The following is a 19,524-nucleotide window of genomic DNA, read 5'->3' as shown; positions in this document are numbered from 1 at the left end:
TCCTGGCGGCCAATGGTAGTGTTCAGTATTGAAACTACCATTGGCTGCAAAGTACGGCGTCGTCTCTGCTGCAGTCGCGGGTTTCTTTTGAAACTGTGATCTCCGGCTGCCACAGCGTGACGTCAATTTCAGCAGTCAATAAATGTCCAAACGGTTTACATTGATTGGCTGCTGAAATTGACCAGAGACTCGGCAGTGGGGACGGGGCACGGGGACCCCCCCTCTCTCAGTGTGGACCCCCCCTCTCTCAGTGTGGACCCCCCCTCTCTCAGTGCAGACCCCCACTTCTCTCATTGCGGACCCACGCCCGTGACACTGCGCCGCCCCGCCCCCCGCAGCGTCTCGAATCCCGCTGTGTTAACGCGGCCTTAGAGAAGCCATAGCAGAGCTGCAGAGCCTCTAACGTAGAGAGGCCTTAGCAAAGCTGCGGAGCCTCTAACAGGTAATAGGATCCAAGGGGCAACGAAACGCGCGGGGAAAGCTGAGCACACGGAGGAACACTGAGAACATTACGCTATAGACCAGGGGTGGGCAACTCCAGTCCTCAAGGGCCACCAACAGGTCAGGTTTTCATGATATCCCTGCTACTCAAAACCTGACCTGTTGATGGTCCTTGAGGACTGGTGTTGGCCTCTCCTGCTTTAGGGAATCTCTCTCAGATATATTATCTTGTGTCTTGGTGTCAACCTATCTATGTATTGTGTGGGTCAGCTTACAATGTATTGTGTGGGTCAGCTCACAATGTACTGTGTGGGTCATCTTACAATGTATTGTGTGGGTCAGCTTACAATGTACTGTGTGGGTCAGCTTACAATGTACTGTGTGGGTCAGCTTACAATGTATTGTGTGGGTCAGCTTACAATGTACTGTGTGGGTCAGCTTACAATGTACTGTGTGGGTCAGCTTACAATGTACTGTGTGGGTCAGCTTACAATGTACTGTGTGGGTCAGCTTACAATGTATTGTGTGGGTCAGCTTACAATGTATTGTGTGGGTCAGCTTACAATGTATTGTGTGGGTCAGCTTACAATATACTGTGTGGGTCAGCTTACAATATATTGTGTGGGTCAGATTACAATGTACTGTGTGGGTCAGATTACAATGTATTGTGTGGGTCAGTTTACAATGTATTGTGTGGGTCAGCTTACAATGTATTGTGTGGGTCAGATTACAATGTATTGTGTGGGTCAGCTTACAATGTATTGTGTGGGTCAGCTTACAATGTATTGTGTGGGTCAGCTTACAATGTATTGTGTGGGTCAGCTTACAATGTATTGTGTGGGTCAGCTTACAATGTATTGTGTGGGTCAGCTTACAATGTACTGTGTGGGTCAGCTTACAATGTATTGTGTGGGTCAGCTTACAATGTATTGTGTGGGTCAGCTTACAATGTATTGTGTGGGTCAGCTTACAATGTATTGTGTGGGTCAGCTTACAATGTACTGTGTGGGTCAGCTTACAATGTATTGTGTGGGTCAGCTTACAATGTACTGTGTGGGTCAGCTTACAATGTATTGTGTGGGTCAGATTACAATGTATTGTGTGGGTCAGCTTACAATGTACTGTGTGGGTCAGCTTACAATGTATTGTGTGGGTCAGATTACAATGTATTGTGTGGGTCAGCTTACAATGTACTGTTTGGGTCAGCTTACAATGTATTGTGTGGGTCAGCTTACAATGTATTGTGTGGGTCAGCTTACAATGTATTGTGTGGGTCAGCTTACAATGTACTGTGTGGGTGAGTTTACAATGTATTGTGTGGGTCAGCTTACAATGTACTGTGTGGGTGAGTTTACAATGTACTGTGTGGGTCAGCTTACAATGTACTGTGTGGGTCAGCTTACAATGTATTGTGTGGGTCAGCTTACAATGTATTGTGTGGGTCAGCTTACAATGTATTGTGTGGGTCAGCTTACAATGTATTGTGTGGGTCAGTTTACAATGTACTGTGTGGGTCATCTTACAATGTATTGTGTGGGTCAGTTTACAATGTATCTTGTGGGTCATCGTACAATGTATTGTGTGGGTCATCTTACAATGTATTGTGTGGGTCAGATTACAATGTACTATGTGGGTCAGCTTACAATGTATTGTGTGGGTCAGCTTACAATGTATTGTGTGGGTCAGTTTACAGTGTATTGTGTGGGTCAGCTTACAATGTATTGTGTGGGTCAGTTTACAATGTACTGTGTGGGTCAGCTTACAATATATTGTGTGGGTCAGCTTACAATGTATTGTGTGGGTCAGCTTACAATGTATTGTGTGGGTCAGCTTACAATGTATTGTGTGGGTCATCTTACAATGTATCGTGTGTGTCAGCTTACAATGTATTGTGTGGGTCAGCTTACAATATACTGTGTGGGTCAGCTTACAATGTATTGTGTGGGTCAGCTTACAATGTACTGTGTGGGTCAGCTTACAATGTACTGTGTGGGTGAGTTTACAATGTACTGTGTGGGTCAGATTACAATATACTGTGTGGGTCACTTTACAATGATTTGTGTGGGTCAGCTTACAATATACTGTGTGGGTCAGCTTACAATGTACTGTGTGGGTCAGATTACAATGTACTGTGTGGGTGAGTTTACAATGTATTGTGTGGGTCAGTTTACAATGTATTGTGTGGGTCAGCTTACAATGTACTGTGTGGGTCAGCTTACAATGTATGGTGTGGGTCAGTTTACAATGTATTGTGTGGGTCCGTTTACAATGTATTGTGTGGGTCAGTTTACAATGTATTGTGTGGGTCAGTTTACAATGTATTGTGTGGGTCAGCTTACAATGTATTGTGTGGGTCAGCTTACAATGTACTGTGTGAGTCAGCTTACAATGTAATGTGTGGGTCAGCTTACAATATACTGTGTGGGTCAGCTTACAATGTATTGTGTGGGTCTTCTTACAATGTACTGTGTGGGTCATCTTACAATGTACTGTTTGGGTCAGCTTACAATGTACTGTGTGGGTCAGTTTACAATGTATTGTGTGGGTCAGCTTACAATGTATTGTGTGGGTCAGCTTACAATGTATTGTGTGGGTCAGCTTACAATGTACTGTGTGGGTCATCTTACAATGTATTGTGTGGGTCAGTTTACAATGTATTGTGTGGGTCAGCTCACAATGTATTGTGTGGGTCAGCTTACAATGTATTGTGTGGGTCACCTTACAATGTATTGTGTGGGTCATCTTACAATGTATTGTGTGGGTCAGCTTACAATGTATTGTGTGGGTCAGCTTACAATGTATTGTGTGGGTCAGATTACAATGTACTGTGTGGGTCAGTTTACAATGTATTGTGTGGATCAGCTTACAATGTATTGTGTGGGTCAGCTTACAATGTATTGTGTGGGTCAGCTTACAATGTATTGTGTGGGTCAGCTTACAATGTATTGTGTGGGTCAGCTTACAATGTACTGTGTGAGTCAGCTTACAATGTATTGTGTGGGTCAGCTTACAATGTACTGTATGGGTCATCTTACAATGTACTGTTTGGGTCAGCTTACAATGTGCTGTGTGGGTCAGCTTACAATGTATTGTGTGGGTCAGCTTACAATGTATTGTGTGGGTCATCTTACAATGTATTGTGTGGGTCAGCTTACAATGTATTGTGTGGGTCAGCTTACAATGTATTGTGTCGGTCAGCTTACAATGTACTGTGTGGGTCAGCTTACAATGTACTGTGTGGGTCAGCTTACAATGTACTGTGTGGGTCAGCTTACAATGTATTGTGTGGGTCAGCTTACAATGTATTGTGTGGGTCAGCTTACAATGTATCGTGTGGGTCATCTTACAATGTATTGTGTGGATCAGCTTACAGTGTATTGTGTGGGTCAGTTTACAATGTATCGTGTGTGTCAGCTTACAATGTATTGTGTGGGTCAGTTTACAATGTATCGTGTGTGTCAGCTTACAATGTAATGTGTGGGTCAGCTTACAATATACTGTGTGGGTCATCTTACAATGTATTGTGTGGGTCTTCTTACAATGTACTGTGTGGGTCATCTTACAATGTACTGTTTGGGTCAGCTTACAATGTACTGTGTGGGTCAGCTTACAATGTATTGTGTGGGTCAGCTTACAATGTATTGTGTGGGTCAGCTTACAATGTATTGTGTGGGTCAGCTTACAATGTACTGTGTGGGTCAGCTTACAATGTATTGTGTGGGTCAGTTTACAATGTATTGGGTGGGTCAGCTCACAATGTATTGTGTGGGTCAGCTTACAATGTATTGTGTGGGTCACCTTACAATGTATTGTGTGGGTCAGCTTACAATGTATTGTGTGGGTCACCTTACAATGTATTGTGTGGGTCAGCTTACAATGTATTGTGTGGGTCAACTTACAATGTATTGTGTGGGTCAGCTTACAATGTATTGTGTGGGTCAGATTACAATGTACTGTGTGGGTCAGTTTACAATGTATTGTGTGGATCAGCTTACAATGTATTGTGTGGGTCAGTTTACAATGTATTGTGTGGGTCAGCTTACAATGTATTGTGTGGGTCAGCTTACAATGTATTGTGTGGGTCAGCTTACAATGTACTGTGTGAGTCAGCTTACAATGTATCGTGTGGGTCAGTTTACAATGTATCGTGTGTGTCAGCTTACAATGTATTGTGTGGGTCAGCTTACAATATTCTGTGTGGGTAAGCTTACAATGTATTGTGTGGGTCAGCTTACAATGTACTGTATGGGTCATCTTACAATGTACTGTTTGGGTCAGCTTACAATGTGCTGTGTGGGTCAGCTTACAATGTATTGTGTGGGTCAGCTTACAATGTATTGTGTGGGTCAGCTTACAATGTATTGTGTGGGTCAGCTTACAATGTATTGTGTGGGTCAGCTTACAATGTATTGTGTGGGTCAGCTTACAATGTATTGTGTGGGTCAGCTTACAATGTACTGTGTGGGTGAGTTTACAATGTACTGTGTGGGTCAGATTACAATATACTGTGTGGGTCATCTTACAATATACTGTGTGGGTCAGCTTACAATGTATTGTGTGGGTCAGCTTACAATGTACTGTGTGGGTCAGCTTACAATGTACTGTGTGGGTGAGTTTACAATGTACTGTGTGGGTCAGATTACAATATACTGTGTGGGTCACCTTACAATGTATTGTGTGGGTCAGCTTACAATATACTGTGTGGGTCAGTTTACAATGTACTGTGTGGGTCAGATTACAATGTACTGTGTGGGTGAGCTTACAATGTATTGTGTGGGTCAGTTTACAATGTATTGTGTGGGTCAGCTTACAATGTACTGTGTGGGTCAGCTTACAATGTATGGTGTGGGTCAGTTTACAATGTATTGTGTGGGTCCGTTTACAATGTATTGTGTGGGTCAGTTTACAATGTATTGTGTGGGTCAGTTTACAATGTATTGTGTGGGTCAGCTTACAATGTACTGTGTGAGTCAGCTTACAATGTATTGTGTGGGTCAGCTTACAATGTATCGTGTGTGTCAGCTTACAATGTATTGTGTGGGTCAGTTTACAATGTATCGTGTGTGTCAGCTTACAATGTAATGTGTGGGTCAGCTTACAATATACTGTGTGGGTCAGCTTACAATGTATTGTGTGGGTCTTCTTACAATGTACTGTGTGGGTCATCTTACAATGTACTGTTTGGGTCAGCTTACAATGTACTGTGTGGGTCAGCTTACAATGTATTGTGTGGGTCAGATTACAATGTATTGTGTGGGTCAGCTTACAATGTATTGTGTGGGTCAGCTTACAATGTATTGTGTGGGTCAGCTTACAATGTATTGTGTGGGTCAGTTTACAATGTATTGTGTGGGTCAGCTTACAATGTATTGTGTGGGTCAGCTTACAATGTATTGTGTGGGTCAGCTTACAATGTATTGTGTGGGTCAGCTTACAATGTATTGTGTGGGTCAGCTTACAATGTATTGTGTCGGTCAGCTTACAATGTACTGTGTGGGTCAGCTTACAATGTACTGTGTGGGTCAGCTTACAATGTATTGTGTGGGTCAGCTTACAATGTATTGTGTGGGTCAGCTTACAATGTATTGTGTCGGTCAGCTTACAATGTATTGTGTGGGTCAGCTTACAATGTATTGTGTGGGTCAGTTTACAATGTATTGTGTGGGTCAGTTTACAATGTATCGTGTGGGTCATCTTACAATGTATTGTGTGGATCAGCTTACAATGTATTGTGTGGGTCAGTTTACAATGTACTGTGTGGATCAGCTTACAGTGTATTGTGTGGGTCAGCTTACAATGTACTGTGTGGGTCATCTTACAATGTATTGTGTGGGTCAGCTTACAATGTACTGTGTGGGTCTTCTTACAATGTATTGTGTGGGTCTTCTTACAATGTACTGTGTGGGTCATCTTACAATGTACTGTTTGGGTCAGCTTACAATGTACTGTGTGGGTCAGCTTACAATGTACTGTGTGGGTCAGCTTACAATGTACTGTGTGGGTCAGCTTACAATGTATTGTGTGGGTCAGTTTACAATGTATCGTGTGGGTCATCTTACAATGTACTGTGTGTGTCAGCTTACAATGTACTGTGTGGATCAGCTTACAATGTACTGTGTGGGTCATCTTACAATGTATTGTGTGGGTCAGTTTACAATGTATTGTGTGGGTCATCTTACAATGTATTGTGTGTGTCAGCTTACAATGTACTGTGTGGATCAGCTTACAATGTATCGTGTGGGTCAGCTTATAATGTACTGTGTGAGTCATCTTACAATGTACTGTTTGGGTCAGCTTACAATGTACTGTGTGGGTCAGCTTACAATGTATTGTGTGGGTCAGCTTACAATGTATTGTGTGGGTCAGCTTACAATGTATTGTGTGGGTCAGCTTACAATGTACTGTGTGGGTCAGCTTACAATGTATTGTGTGGGTCAGTTTACAATGTATTGTGTGGGTCAGCTCACAATGTATTGTGTGGGTCAGCTTACAATGTATTGTGTGGGTCAGATTACAATGTACTGTGTGGGTCAGCTTACAATGTATTGTGTTGATCAGCTTACAATGTATTGTGTGGGTCAACTTACAATGTATTGTGTGGGTCAGCTTACAATGTATTGTGTGGGTCATCTTACAATGTATTGTGTGGGTCAGCTTACAATGTACTGTGTGAGTCAGCTTACAATGTATTGTGTGGGTCAGCTTACAATGTATCGTGTGTGTCAGCTTACAATGTATTGTGTGGGTCAGCTTACAATGTATCGTGTGTGTCAGCTTACAATGTATTGTGTGGGTCAGCTTACAATATACTGTGTGGGTCAGCTTACAATGTACTGTATGGGTCATCTTACAATGTACTGTTTGGGTCAGCTTACAATGTGCTGTTTGGGTCAGCTTACAATGTATTGTGTGGGTCAGCTTACAATGTACTGTGTGGGTCAGCTTACAATGTACTGTGTGGGTCAGCTTACAATGTATTGTGTGGGTCAGTTTACAATGTATCTTGTGGGTCATCGTACAATGTATTGTGTGGGTCAGCTTACAATGTATTGTGTGGGTCAGTTTACAATGTATCGTGTGTGTCAGTTTACAATGTACCGTGTGGGTCATCTTACAATGTATTGTGTGGGTCAGATTACAATGTACTATGTGGGTCAGCTTACAATGTATTGTGTGGGTCAGCTTACAATGTATTGTGTGGGTCAGTTTACAGTGTATTGTGTGGGTCAGCTTACAATGTATTGTGTGGGTCAGTTTACAATGTACTGTGTGGGTCAGCTTACAATATATTGTGTGGGTCAGCTTACAATGTATTGTGTGGGTCAGCTTACAATGTATTGTGTGGGTCAGCTTACAATGTATTGTGTGGGTCATCTTACAATGTATCGTGTGTGTCAGCTTACAATGTATTGTGTGGGTCAGCTTACAATATACTGTGTGGGTCAGCTTACAATGTATTGTGTGGGTCAGCTTACAATGTACTGTGTGGGTCAGCTTACAATGTACTGTGTGGGTGAGTTTACAATGTACTGTGTGGGTCAGATTACAATATACTGTGTGGGTCACTTTACAATGTATTGTGTGGGTCAGCTTACAATATACTGTGTGGGTCAGCTTACAATGTACTGTGTGGGTCAGATTACAATGTACTGTGTGGGTGAGTTTACAATGTATTGTGTGGGTCAGTTTACAATGTATTGTGTGGGTCAGCTTACAATGTACTGTGTGGGTCAGCTTACAATGTATGGTGTGGGTCAGTTTACAATGTATTGTGTGGGTCCGTTTACAATGTATTGTGTGGGTCAGTTTACAATGTATTGTGTGGGTCAGTTTACAATGTATTGTGTGGGTCAGCTTACAATGTATTGTGTGGGTCAGCTTACAATGTACTGTGTGAGTCAGCTTACAATGTAATGTGTGGGTCAGCTTACAATATACTGTGTGGGTCAGCTTACAATGTATTGTGTGGGTCTTCTTACAATGTACTGTGTGGGTCATCTTACAATGTACTGTTTGGGTCAGCTTACAATGTACTGTGTGGGTCAGCTTACAATGTATTGTGTGGGTCAGCTTACAATGTATTGTGTGGGTCAGCTTACAATGTATTGTGTGGGTCAGCTTACAATGTACTGTGTGGGTCATCTTACAATGTATTGTGTGGGTCAGTTTACAATGTATTGTGTGGGTCAGCTCACAATGTATTGTGTGGGTCAGCTTACAATGTATTGTGTGGGTCACCTTACAATGTATTGTGTGGGTCATCTTACAATGTATTGTGTGGGTCAGCTTACAATGTATTGTGTGGGTCAGCTTACAATGTATTGTGTGGGTCAGATTACAATGTACTGTGTGGGTCAGTTTACAATGTATTGTGTGGATCAGCTTACAATGTATTGTGTGGGTCAGCTTACAATGTATTGTGTGGGTCAGCTTACAATGTATTGTGTGGGTCAGCTTACAATGTATTGTGTGGGTCAGCTTACAATGTACTGTGTGAGTCAGCTTACAATGTATTGTGTGGGTCAGCTTACAATGTACTGTATGGGTCATCTTACAATGTACTGTTTGGGTCAGCTTACAATGTGCTGTGTGGGTCAGCTTACAATGTATTGTGTGGGTCAGCTTACAATGTATTGTGTGGGTCATCTTACAATGTATTGTGTGGGTCAGCTTACAATGTATTGTGTGGGTCAGCTTACAATGTATTGTGTCGGTCAGCTTACAATGTACTGTGTGGGTCAGCTTACAATGTACTGTGTGGGTCAGCTTACAATGTACTGTGTGGGTCAGCTTACAATGTATTGTGTGGGTCAGCTTACAATGTATTGTGTGGGTCAGCTTACAATGTATCGTGTGGGTCATCTTACAATGTATTGTGTGGATCAGCTTACAGTGTATTGTGTGGGTCAGTTTACAATGTATCGTGTGTGTCAGCTTACAATGTATTGTGTGGGTCAGTTTACAATGTATCGTGTGTGTCAGCTTACAATGTAATGTGTGGGTCAGCTTACAATATACTGTGTGGGTCATCTTACAATGTATTGTGTGGATCTTCTTACAATGTACTGTGTGGGTCATCTTACAATGTACTGTTTGGGTCAGCTTACAATGTACTGTGTGGGTCAGCTTACAATGTATTGTGTGGGTCAGCTTACAATGTATTGTGTGGGTCAGCTTACAATGTATTGTGTGGGTCAGCTTACAATGTACTGTGTGGGTCAGCTTACAATGTATTGTGTGGGTCAGTTTACAATGTATTGGGTGGGTCAGCTCACAATGTATTGTGTGGGTCAGCTTACAATGTATTGTGTGGGTCACCTTACAATGTATTGTGTGGGTCAGCTTACAATGTATTGTGTGGGTCACCTTACAATGTATTGTGTGGGTCAGCTTACAATGTATTGTGTGGGTCAACTTACAATGTATTGTGTGGGTCAGCTTACAATGTATTGTGTGGGTCAGATTACAATGTACTGTGTGGGTCAGTTTACAATGTATTGTGTGGATCAGCTTACAATGTATTGTGTGGGTCAGCTTACAATGTATTGTGTGGGTCAGCTTACAATGTATTGTGTGGGTCAGCTTACAATGTATTGTGTGGGTCAGCTTACAATGTACTGTGTGAGTCAGCTTACAATGTATTGTGTGGGTCAGTTTACAATGTATCGTGTGTGTCAGCTTACAATGTATTGTGTGGGTCAGCTTACAATATACTGTGTGGGTAAGCTTACAATGTATTGTGTGGGTCAGCTTACAATGTACTGTATGGGTCATCTTACAATGTACTGTTTGGGTCAGCTTACAATGTGCTGTGTGGGTCAGCTTACAATGTATTGTGTGGGTCAGCTTACAATGTATTGTGTGGGTCAGCTTACAATGTATTGTGTGGGTCAGCTTACAATGTACTGTGTGGGTCATCTTACAATGTATTGTGTGGGTCAGTTTACAATGTATTGTGTGGGTCAGCTCACAATGTATTGTGTGGGTCAGCTTACAATGTATTGTGTGGGTCACCTTACAATGTATTGTGTGGGTCATCTTACAATGTATTGTGTGGGTCAGCTTACAATGTATTGTGTGGGTCAGCTTACAATGTATTGTGTGGGTCAGATTACAATGTACTGTGTGGGTCAGTTTACAATGTATTGTGTGGATCAGCTTACAATGTATTGTGTGGGTCAGCTTACAATGTATTGTGTGGGTCAGCTTACAATGTATTGTGTGGGTCAGCTTACAATGTATTGTGTGGGTCAGCTTACAATGTACTGTGTGAGTCAGCTTACAATGTATTGTGTGGGTCAGCTTACAATGTACTGTATGGGTCATCTTACAATGTACTGTTTGGGTCAGCTTACAATGTGCTGTGTGGGTCAGCTTACAATGTATTGTGTGGGTCAGCTTACAATGTATTGTGTGGGTCATCTTACAATGTATTGTGTGGGTCAGCTTACAATGTATTGTGTGGGTCAGCTTACAATGTATTGTGTCGGTCAGCTTACAATGTACTGTGTGGGTCAGCTTACAATGTACTGTGTGGGTCAGCTTACAATGTACTGTGTGGGTCAGCTTACAATGTATTGTGTGGGTCAGCTTACAATGTATTGTGTGGGTCAGCTTACAATGTATCGTGTGGGTCATCTTACAATGTATTGTGTGGATCAGCTTACAGTGTATTGTGTGGGTCAGTTTACAATGTATCGTGTGTGTCAGCTTACAATGTATTGTGTGGGTCAGTTTACAATGTATCGTGTGTGTCAGCTTACAATGTAATGTGTGGGTCAGCTTACAATATACTGTGTGGGTCATCTTACAATGTATTGTGTGGATCTTCTTACAATGTACTGTGTGGGTCATCTTACAATGTACTGTTTGGGTCAGCTTACAATGTACTGTGTGGGTCAGCTTACAATGTATTGTGTGGGTCAGCTTACAATGTATTGTGTGGGTCAGCTTACAATGTATTGTGTGGGTCAGCTTACAATGTACTGTGTGGGTCAGCTTACAATGTATTGTGTGGGTCAGTTTACAATGTATTGGGTGGGTCAGCTCACAATGTATTGTGTGGGTCAGCTTACAATGTATTGTGTGGGTCACCTTACAATGTATTGTGTGGGTCAGCTTACAATGTATTGTGTGGGTCACCTTACAATGTATTGTGTGGGTCAGCTTACAATGTATTGTGTGGGTCAACTTACAATGTATTGTGTGGGTCAGCTTACAATGTATTGTGTGGGTCAGATTACAATGTACTGTGTGGGTCAGTTTACAATGTATTGTGTGGATCAGCTTACAATGTATTGTGTGGGTCAGCTTACAATGTATTGTGTGGGTCAGCTTACAATGTATTGTGTGGGTCAGCTTACAATGTATTGTGTGGGTCAGCTTACAATGTACTGTGTGAGTCAGCTTACAATGTATTGTGTGGGTCAGTTTACAATGTATCGTGTGTGTCAGCTTACAATGTATTGTGTGGGTCAGCTTACAATATACTGTGTGGGTAAGCTTACAATGTATTGTGTGGGTCAGCTTACAATGTACTGTATGGGTCATCTTACAATGTACTGTTTGGGTCAGCTTACAATGTGCTGTGTGGGTCAGCTTACAATGTATTGTGTGGGTCAGCTTACAATGTATTGTGTGGGTCAGCTTACAATGTATTGTGTGGGTCAGCTTACAATGTATTGTGTGGGTCAGCTTACAATGTATTGTGTGGGTCAGCTTACAATGTATTGTGTGGGTCAGCTTACAATGTACTGTGTGGGTGAGTTTACAATGTACTGTGTGGGTCAGATTACAATATACTGTGTGGGTCATCTTACAATATACTGTGTGGGTCAGCTTACAATGTATTGTGTGGGTCAGCTTACAATGTACTGTGTGGGTCAGCTTACAATGTACTGTGTGGGTGAGTTTACAATGTACTGTGTGGGTCAGATTACAATATACTGTGTGGGTCACCTTACAATGTATTGTGTGGGTCAGCTTACAATATACTGTGTGGGTCAGCTTACAATGTACTGTGTGGGTCAGATTACAATGTACTGTGTGGGTGAGCTTACAATGTATTGTGTGGGTCAGTTTACAATGTATTGTGTGGGTCAGCTTACAATGTACTGTGTGGGTCAGCTTACAATGTATGGTGTGGGTCAGTTTACAATGTATTGTGTGGGTCCGTTTACAATGTATTGTGTGGGTCAGTTTACAATGTATTGTGTGGGTCAGTTTACAATGTATTGTGTGGGTCAGCTTACAATGTACTGTGTGAGTCAGCTTACAATGTATTGTGTGGGTCAGCTTACAATGTATCGTGTGTGTCAGCTTACAATGTATTGTGTGGGTCAGTTTACAATGTATCGTGTGTGTCAGCTTACAATGTAATGTGTGGGTCAGCTTACAATATACTGTGTGGGTCAGCTTACAATGTATTGTGTGGGTCTTCTTACAATGTACTGTGTGGGTCATCTTACAATGTACTGTTTGGGTCAGCTTACAATGTACTGTGTGGGTCAGCTTACAATGTATTGTGTGGGTCAGCTTACAATGTATTGTGTGGGTCAGCTTACAATGTATTGTGTGGGTCAGCTTACAATGTATTGTGTGGGTCAGCTTACAATGTATTGTGTGGGTCAGTTTACAATGTATTGTGTGGGTCAGCTCACAATGTATTGTGTGGGTCAGCTTACAATGTATTGTGTGGGTCACCTTACAATGTATTGTGTGGGTCAGCTTACAATGTATTGTGTGGGTCAGCTTACAATGTATTGTGTGGGTCAGCTTACAATGTATTGTGTGGGTCAGCTTACAATGTATTGTGTCGGTCAGCTTACAATGTACTGTGTGGGTCAGCTTACAATGTACTGTGTGGGTCAGCTTACAATGTATTGTGTGGGTCAGCTTACAATGTATTGTGTGGGTCAGCTTACAATGTATTGTGTCGGTCAGCTTACAATGTATTGTGTGGGTCAGCTTACAATGTATTGTGTGGGTCAGTTTACAATGTATTGTGTGGGTCAGTTTACAATGTATCGTGTGGGTCATCTTACAATGTATTGTGTGGATCAGCTTACAATGTATTGTGTGGGTCAGTTTACAATGTACTGTGTGGATCAGCTTACAGTGTATTGTGTGGGTCAGCTTACAATGTACTGTGTGGGTCATCTTACAATGTATTGTGTGGGTCAGCTTACAATGTACTGTGTGGGTCTTCTTACAATGTATTGTGTGGGTCTTCTTACAATGTACTGTGTGGGTCATCTTACAATGTACTGTTTGGGTCAGCTTACAATGTACTGTGTGGGTCAGCTTACAATGTACTGTGTGGGTCAGCTTACAATGTATTGTGTGGGTCAGTTTACAATGTATTGTGTGGGTCAGTTTACAATGTATCGTGTGGGTCATCTTACAATGTACTGTGTGTGTCAGCTTACAATGTACTGTGTGGATCAGCTTACAATGTACTGTGTGGGTCATCTTACAATGTATTGTGTGGGTCAGTTTACAATGTATTGTGTGGGTCATCTTACAATGTATTGTGTGTGTCAGCTTACAATGTACTGTGTGGATCAGCTTACAATGTATCGTGTGGGTCAGCTTACAATGTACTGTGTGAGTCATCTTACAATGTACTGTTTGGGTCAGCTTACAATGTACTGTGTGGGTCAGCTTACAATGTATTGTGTGGGTCAGCTTACAATGTATTGTGTGGGTCAGCTTACAATGTATTGTGTGGGTCAGCTTACAATGTACTGTGTGGGTCAGCTTACAATGTACTGTGTGGGTCAGTTTACAATGTATTGTGTGGGTCAGCTCACAATGTATTGTGTGGGTCAGCTTACAATGTATTGTGTGGGTCAGATTACAATGTACTGTGTGGGTCAGCTTACAATGTATTGTGTTGATCAGCTTACAATGTATTGTGTGGGTCAACTTACAATGTATTGTGTGGGTCAGCTTACAATGTATTGTGTGGGTCATCTTACAATGTATTGTGTGGGTCAGCTTACAATGTACTGTGTGAGTCAGCTTACAATGTATTGTGTGGGTCAGCTTACAATGTATCGTGTGTGTCAGCTTACAATGTATTGTGTGGGTCAGCTTACAATGTATCGTGTGTGTCAGCTTACAATGTATTGTGTGGGTCAGCTTACAATATACTGTGTGGGTCAGCTTACAATGTACTGTATGGGTCATCTTACAATGTACTGTTTGGGTCAGCTTACAATGTGCTGTGTGGGTCAGCTTACAATGTATTGTGTGGGTCAGCTTACAATGTACTGTGTGGGTCAGCTTACAATGTACTGTGTGGGTCAGCTTACAATGTATTGTGTGGGTCAGCTTACAATGTATTGTGTGGGTCAGCTTACAATGTATTGTGTCGGTCAGCTTACAATGTATTGTGTGGGTCAGCTTACAATGTATCGTGTGGGTCATCTTACAATGTATTGTGTGGGTCAGTTTACAATGTATTGTGTGGGTCAGTTTACAATGTATCGTGTGGGTCATCTTACAATGTATTGTGTGGGTCAGTTTACAATGTATTGTGTGGGTCAGCTTACAGTGTATTGTGTGGGTCAGCTTACAATGTATTGTGTGGGTCATCTTACAATGTACTGTGTGGATCAGCTTACAATGTATGGTGTGGGTCAGTTTACAATGCACTGTGTGGGTCATCTTACAATGTACTGTGTGGGTCAGTTTACAATGTATTGTGTGGGTCAGTTTACAATGTATTGTGTGGGTCAGTTTACAATGTATTGTGTGGGTCAGTTTACAATGTATTGTGTGGGTCAGTTTACAATGTATTGTGTGGGTCAGCTTACAATGTACTGTGTGAGTCAGTTTACAATGTATTGTGTGGGTCAGCTTACAATGTATTGTGTGGGTCAGATTACAATGTATTGTGTGGGTCAGTTTACAGTGTATTGTGTGGGTCAGTTTACAATATATTGTGTGGGTCAGCTTACAATGTATTGTGTGGGTCAGCTTACAATGTATTGTGTGGGTCATCTTACAATGTATTGTGTGGGTCAGCTTACAATATACTGTGTGGGTCAGCTTACAATGTACTGTGTGGGTCAGCTTACAATGTACTGTGTGGGTCAGCTTACAATGTATTGTGTGGGTCAGCTTACAATGTACTGTGTGGGTCAGCTTACAATGTACTGTGTGGGTCAGCTTACAATGTATTGTGTGGGTCAGCTTACAATGTACTGTATGGGTCAGCTTACAATGTACTGTGTGGATCAGCTTACAATGTACTGTGTGGATCAGCTTACAATGTACTGTGTGGGTCAGCTTACAATGTATTGTGTGAGTCAGTTTACAATGTATTGTGTGGGTCAGCTTACAATATATTGTGTGGGTCAGATTACAATGTATTGTGTGGGTCAGTTTACAGTGTATTGTGTGGGTCAGTTTACAATATATTGTGTGGGTCAGCTTACAATGTATTGTGTGGGTCAGCTTACAATGTATTGTGTGGGTCATCTTACAATGTATTGTGTGGGTCAGCTTACAATATACTGTGTGGGTCAGCTTACAATGTACTGTGTGGGTCAGCTTACAATGTACTGTGTGGGTCAGCTTACAATGTATTGTGTGGGTCAGCTTACAATGTACTGTGTGGGTCAGCTTACAATGTACTGTGTGGGTCAGCTTACAATGTACTATGTGGGTCATCTTACAATGTATTGTGTGTCAGCTTACAATGTATTGTGTGGGTCAGCTTACAATGTACTGTATGGGTCAGCTTACAATGTACTGTGTGGATCAGCTTACAATGTATTGTGTGGGTCAGCTTACAATGTATTGTGTGGGTCAGCTTACAATGTACTGTGTGGGTCAGCTTACAATGTATTGTGTGGGTCAGTTTACAATGTATTGTGTGGGTCAGCTTACAACGTATCGTGTGGATCAGCTTACAATGTATTGTGTGGGTCAGATTACAATGTATTGTGTGGGTCAGATTACAATGTATTGTGTGGGTCAGATTACAATGTATCGTGTGGATCAGCTTACAATGTATTGTGTGGGTCAGATTACAATGTATTGTGTGGGTCAGATTACAATGTACTGTGTGGGTCATCTTACAATGTATTGTGTGGGTCAGCTTACAATGTATTGTGTGGGTCAGTTTACAACGTATCGTGTGGATCATCTTACAATGTATTGTGTGGGTCAGATTACAATGTATTGTGTGGGTCAGATTACAATGTATTGTGTGGGTCAGATTACAATGTATTGTGTGGATCAGCTTACAATGTATTGTGTGGATCAGCTTACAATGTACTGTGTGGGTCAGCTTACAATGTATTGTGTGGATCAGTTTACAATGTATTGTGTGGATCAGCTTACAATGTATTGTGTGGATCAGCTTACAATGTTGGGAAATCAACAGAAGTTAGGGAAGAATTCAGTAATAAACATGTGTGAAGATAATAAGACCTTGGTTAATAATCTACTTGACACGAAGCTGGTAAAAATAAAAATAGCTCTACATCTAAGGCCACTAGTCTTAATAGGGTCACCGCTATATATTTCCTATAAATGAATAATGCTTGACTGATTGACTGACAATCTAATAAAATGTTGTGGAAAATAATAATCTTCTTTCGAGTCCCTCACGGATTTAGAGCTTGGATAACCTACAGAGAAAACCGCACACGCAACTGCCCAACATTCAGCGCCATGCTATCTCACAAATAGTGACAGGCACAAGGGCGCTTTATTTATTTCTAACACTAGCAATTTGAGAAGATTGTTGGTCTTGCTGCTGTCAGCACTCGCCACAACCTGCACGGTGCAAATCTGATTTCCACATCCACTTTGGCACCTGTCAAGTCTACCGGTCACAATTTAGAGCTGTCACCACCATATCAATTGGTCTCTCCAGCAATGACAAATGACCCCGAGAGGAACCACTCGTAGGGTGACAAATAGCTTCAGAATGTTAACTTTCTAGAAATAACACGCAGTTAATCAGTCACGCAGTTAACACGCGTTAACACGCAGTTAATCAGTCACGCAGTCAACACGCAGTTAATCAGTCACGCAGTCAACACGCAGTCAACACGCAGTTAATCAGTCATGTTAAATCAAACATGGCCTCAAGATTGCAAACCATATAGGGCTATTTCAGCCAATGTTTGCTCATTTAAAAAATACACACACTACCAATAACACCTTTACCCAAGGTCAACTTCGTGTGTGTGTGTGCGTGTGCGTGTGTGTGCGTGGTGTGTCCAAAACAACATGGTGAAGACGCTTGTGTACCTGTTGGTTCGGGCATCCTGTCGGGGTGCAGCAGGGGTGCATTATTCTCCATCGCGATCCCAGGCAGTGGAAATATCGTGAGCTGACTTGAAGGCAGAGCTTGTCTGAGTCAGAGCATGGTTGTAATTTTGGAGGCTGCAAATGTACAGTAATACACGGCATCACTATACAGCATCATTATGCAGTATTTTCCGCACTCCATGAAACTATAGTCTATCGAAACAAAACGTGTTTTTTATTGTTGTTTTTTGGCTTCTCCGGTGAGGTTCTGTGAGCGCTGACCGTGGCACTATCGCACGGAAACCACCGTTCAGGTTAGTAAGAGGTAGGAGTTTCTGTACGATACTGCCATGATCGGCACTATTGCAGTGTAATGAATAACCCCATTAATGTACATGCACACAACAGATGTAGAATAAATGGCAAATGCATAGTACTAAACTGGGAGAATGTCATGTTCCTGCACGTCACTAGCGCGCTGTGTCTGTCCTGGAACCAGATTCCTAATTTCTCTGCCTCCCTTTGCAGCTCTTGGGGTTCATGTCTCCCTGGTTTGGCTGCCTGTTATTTCCCTGTCCCAGCAGCTAGCAGCATGTGAAAAGGCAGCATTATTGCTACATGTTGTTACACAGCCTGTGTTGGTTGCCTGCAATCTCCTATTCTCCTAGCTGAGAGTGGGCTATTCCTACCCCCCTGTCCTTGCTGACAGTTAGTATAGTCTCACTTCACTTCTAGTGTGACCCTCGCCCCTCACTTCCTTTTCACCCGGGGCTCTGAGTCAGTACCTGCCTGCTATTTGCCCCAGCAAGGCCTTTCTGTTTTACACTGCCTTACCTTGATACACTGCACATCAGACAGAGAAGCGCTCTCTGCCCCACACTACATCTGCAAGCACCCATCTCCCTGTGATTTCCCTCAGTAAAACTAAGAAAGACTAGAGGACTTGTTGTGCTTTGGAAGAGGGAAGGCACGAGTTCAGCTAACTGGAACTATTCATACATCATTCGTGACCCTGGTGCCAGGAAAGTGTCACTGTTATTACCTTACACCGGACAGGTGTGGCAGTATTGGCTGGAAACAATAGGTCAGTTTGGTGAGTGTCACTTCACCGTCCCTGTGCATGGATCACACGCTTCGACTTCTCAAACTTCCATTCACTTGGGAGAAGGGAAATGTTTTTAGGGAGAAATAGGTGACTTTTGTTAGCTACAAACTCTGGTACAAACTGAGCTGGTTAAGGTAGGGTTACCATATTTGAACATTCAAAAAAAGAGGACACTCCACAGGGGGGTGGGTGGGGTATTTGCACCAGAATCTACCGACTCGCATTGTATAATGTGTTATTATATACCCCTCCTTCTTTAACCTCACAGACCCCATCCCACAGACACCCATCCTTCTTCCATCTCTCAGCCCCCTCAACCTCACAGCCCCCCTCCTCACAGCCCCCTTCCTCCCTCAACCTCACAGCCCCCTCCTCCTCCTAACAGCCCCCTCAACCTCACAGCCCCCCTCCTCACAGCCCCCTTCCTCCCTCAACCTCACAGCCCCCTCCTCCTCCTAACAGCCCCCTCAACCTCACAGCCCCCTTCCTCAACCTCACAGCCCCCTCCTCCTCCTAACAGCCCCCTCAACCTCACAGCCCCCTTCCTCAACCTCACAGCCCCCTCCTCCTCCTAACAGCCCCCTCAACCTCACAGCCCCCGTCCTTCATCCAGCTCTCAGCCCCTTTCCTCCTCCACCTACAGCCCCCCTTCTCATAGCCCCCTCCTCTTCCTTCTCACAGACCCCCTCCCACAGCCTCCATCCTCC

General features: G+C 42.7%; 1 protein-coding gene across 2 annotated transcripts in view; it reads right to left on the bottom strand.

The window, feature by feature from the left end:
* The window catches only part of LOC142471873 (sodium-coupled neutral amino acid transporter 3-like), a 167,409-nt gene extending 148,522 nt beyond the window's left edge, over positions 1-18,887 (bottom strand). For both annotated transcript variants that reach the window (XM_075578286.1, XM_075578288.1), the window contains exons 1-2: positions 18,755-18,887; positions 17,713-17,847 (exon numbers count right to left, since the gene is read on the bottom strand). The gene's annotated coding sequence lies outside the window, so the exon portion shown is untranslated. The remainder of the gene's footprint in view (positions 1-17,712; positions 17,848-18,754) is intronic.
* Positions 18,888-19,524: the final 637 nt, after the last annotated feature.

Source organism: Ascaphus truei, chromosome 21 (assembly GCF_040206685.1).
Source record: "Ascaphus truei isolate aAscTru1 chromosome 21, aAscTru1.hap1, whole genome shotgun sequence".
Lineage (NCBI taxonomy): Eukaryota > Metazoa > Chordata > Amphibia > Anura > Ascaphidae > Ascaphus > Ascaphus truei.
The sequence above is the reverse complement of the archived record's forward strand: the minus strand, read 5'-3'. Positions and strand labels throughout refer to the sequence as shown.